The following is a 3,128-nucleotide window of genomic DNA, read 5'->3' as shown; positions in this document are numbered from 1 at the left end:
GGGTAGACGGTACCCACGCCTGTCGCGCGGCGCCTAGGACATCGTTGGCGCTCGGAAAACCTGAGGCCGCCCGGCCGAGCCCCGCGGGGCCCCCAGACCCTGCAGTCAGTCCCCAACTTTCGGCCCCATGAGAGGGTGGGGCCTCTGTCGGGGTCCGGCACGCTTCCTAGCACAGCCCGCGGCCCTCGCCCCAAACTCAGGCTGGGGCCCCCATCACAGAACTCGGCGGCCTGGGGTCACCGCCGGGCCGCAGCCCGCCCAGGCCCCCCGCCTCGCCGGTTCGGCTCCCTCCCCCTCTTCCCCCCCTCCCCCTCTTCCCCCACCCCCGGGAGGGAGGAGGAGACTCCGCGGCCCTCCCTCGGCCCTCCCGGCGGCGGCCGCAGCCAGCCCCGTGCCCGCCCCGCCCAGCCGCGGCGGGTCGGACGTCCGGAGCCCGTGGGTCCCCGGCCGAGGTGAGCGGGGGCGGCGGTGCAGGGCGGGGAGAGCCACCGTGGCCGGGGAACTCCCTCCAGGCCACGGACCTTCCGCGGGAGGGAAGAGGTTAAGCTGGGGGGCGTGCTGGAGGAGAAGGGAGCAGCAGCGGCTCCCGCGTCCGCAGCAACCCCCAAACTCAGCAGAACTTTCTAGTCCCCTCCCTGGGCTCCCCCACCTCGCGGGGCCCCCGGCCTCGGGTGCGCAGGGGCCGCCGGGGTTGGGGGGCAGGGCAGGGCCCCTTTCGGAATGCAGCGGCCCGGGCCGGGGCGGACGGGAGGGGGCGGCGGGTGGGGGCGGAATTTGGAACCCTCCCGGGGGACCCCACGTGGTCACCATGGCGAGCGCGGGATGGACGGGCGGCGCGGGCCAATCGGAGCACGGCCCCGCCGTCCCAGGCCCGCGGCGGCTGCCAATGGGGGCCGCGCGGTGGGGTGGGCGGGACCGCGCCGGCCAGGCCGGGAGCCCCCACCGCCCGCCGCCCGCCGCTAAGGGGAGCGGGGCGGCTGGCCGGACCGGGCGGGTGGGGAGGGGATGAGGGAGGGAGGCCCGCGAGGCGACACAGGGCCATGGGAGGGCAGAAAGCGAACTTCTGGAAGGAGTTGGGGCAGGTGGAGCGACGGCTCAGCGCTGGGAGAAGGGAGTGGGCCTCAGTTGCCCCACCGTTGTGATGGTGCCGATGGGTGATACCCGTCAAGCCCGTTCCCCACCGGGGGCTTAAGTTTTTCCGTGGCGGTGGTACAGGGCTCTGTGGGGTCTCCTTGGGTCATGTTGGCACAGGGTCTGCCCACTTGTTCGATAGAGCTTTTAGGAATTTTGTTAGTGCCTCTGCCCATCGTAGAGGTAAGGAAACAGGCCCAGAGAGCGCAAGGACATGCAGATGTCACACGGCATGTCGGTGACAGAGCTGGGACTAGTGGGGTGTCTGCTGTGCAAGAGTGAATAGCACAAGGAGTTGCTGGGAGGCCCAGAGCTGGGGGCAGCCCCCACGAAGGGCTCTCACCGTCTCCTGTACCAGCTATGCCTGGCCACTTGGCCTGACACCTGAGACTCCCATCTTGTAGGTGGTCCCAGGGGCGTCTTGCACCCCAGGCAGTCATGACCCAGGAGGGGAGGCATCTAGTCCCAGCGCTCCAGCCCCCCAACCCCTCCACTTGGCTGCTGGTCCTCTATGTGGATGTGGATGAGTGGCTGCTCCTCTGGGCCTCAGTTGGCCCAATGTAAAGAAAGGAGTTTAACCAGTGACCCAGAATATCTTTGTGGCTCTGGCGTCTGAGATGGGGGTAACTGGGAGCAGGCCAGGGGGGCCTACCCCGGGGCTCAGGTCCAGCTCCTCACCCGCCTTCCCTCTCAGTCTCTTCTGGAGGTCCGCTGGTGGAAGCCCAGGCAGCTGGTCACAGGGACAGGTGCCTGTAGTTTGTGGGCTGACCAGTCTGGGACCCTGCACTTATCCAATCAGGCTGTCCTCTGTGGTTTCCCGCCGGGCTCTGCTCCTGCCCACAGCCAGGCCTGTGGCCAGGGGCCAGCCCCAGTGCCCCACCTGAAAGGCTCTGGGAGGACATAGGGGCTTTCTGAGCTGGAGCGAAGAGTTGGGCCGCCGGACAGCCCCCAGTCCCCTCAGCTGGCCCCCGTCCAGGCCTCAGCATCGCTCACTCCTCCTGCTGGATATTGAGAGTCAGCTAAACATGCTAAGGACTAAACACAAAGTTTTCCCCCTGTGGGCAGTTAGGCTTCCTCAGGTAAGGGGGCTGACCCCTGCCCTGGCCATGAGATGACCTCTGACTCTGACCTTGGCCATAGAAAGGCTCAGACACCTGCCTGTCTCAGAGCCTAGCCACGGACTGACTCCTGATCCTTAGGACGGCTCAACCCTCCCTGGTCGCAAGGGGACTCCTAGCTGTCCCTCTTCCCTCCATCAGCCTAGGAGGCATTTAGGCAGCATCTGCTGCGTGCTGGGCCCTGTGCTGACAGCCAGCAAGGCCAAGATGCCCTTGTGGACTTCACAGTGTGGCCATCGCTGAAGAATAGGGAGGTGGCAGTGCTTTGGGAGCACTAACATACTCTGTGTACCAGATCAGGAAAGGCCTCCCAGAGGAGGGGAAACCTAAGGTGGGTCTTGAAGGATGCATAGAAGTTTGTCAATGGAGAAAGCAGGAGGGAGAGACATTCCAAACAGATCCACAAGCAGCTGACACCACTGGTCACTTTCTGTGGACAGGGCTTATGAGGGCCTAGGCTGAGGCGAGTCTCGGATCCAGACATTCTTGTTTCTGTCCTAGAGTGGGCCAGCAGCCGCCCAGATCCGTGAGGACGGCTGTGGGGCCGGGCTGCAGGAGCTCTGAGTTCCCCTCGGTCCTGCTACCCAGCTCAGGGCTGCAAGGTCCCAGTTCAGCCTTCTCCTCAACACTTCACCAGCCAACTTTAAGCCGATCCTGCATGCAGGGCCTGTCCTAGAAGCTCTGGGTGGCACAAGTGTCGTGTCTGGGTGGGAGGAAGCCTGAGCTTCAAGAAGAGAGGGCAGCTGGCTGCATCTGGCTGTGGAAGGTTCTAGGGCTATGCTCCTTGGGGTAGGGGGTGGGGCTGGAGAGCTCAAGGCATTTCCTGGAGGTGGTAGAACTGAGCTTGAAGGATGGGTGGGGGTTTCAGAGTCTGGGTGG

At 65.5% G+C, this 3,128-nt stretch overlaps 1 protein-coding gene across 3 annotated transcripts in view; it reads left to right on the top strand.

Moving 5' to 3' along the window:
- Positions 1–373: 373 nt before the first annotated feature.
- Positions 374–3,128, top strand: part of CCDC102A (coiled-coil domain containing 102A) — a 20,605-nt gene continuing 17,850 nt past the window's right edge. For all 3 annotated transcript variants that reach the window (XM_046680157.1, XM_046680156.1, XM_046680155.1), the window contains exon 1: positions 374–452. The gene's annotated coding sequence lies outside the window, so the exon portion shown is untranslated. The remainder of the gene's footprint in view (positions 453–3,128) is intronic.

Source organism: Equus quagga, chromosome 13 (genome assembly GCF_021613505.1).
Source record: "Equus quagga isolate Etosha38 chromosome 13, UCLA_HA_Equagga_1.0, whole genome shotgun sequence".
In the NCBI taxonomy this organism is placed as follows: Eukaryota; Metazoa; Chordata; class Mammalia; order Perissodactyla; family Equidae; genus Equus; species Equus quagga.
The sequence above is the reverse complement of the archived record's forward strand: the minus strand, read 5'-3'. Positions and strand labels throughout refer to the sequence as shown.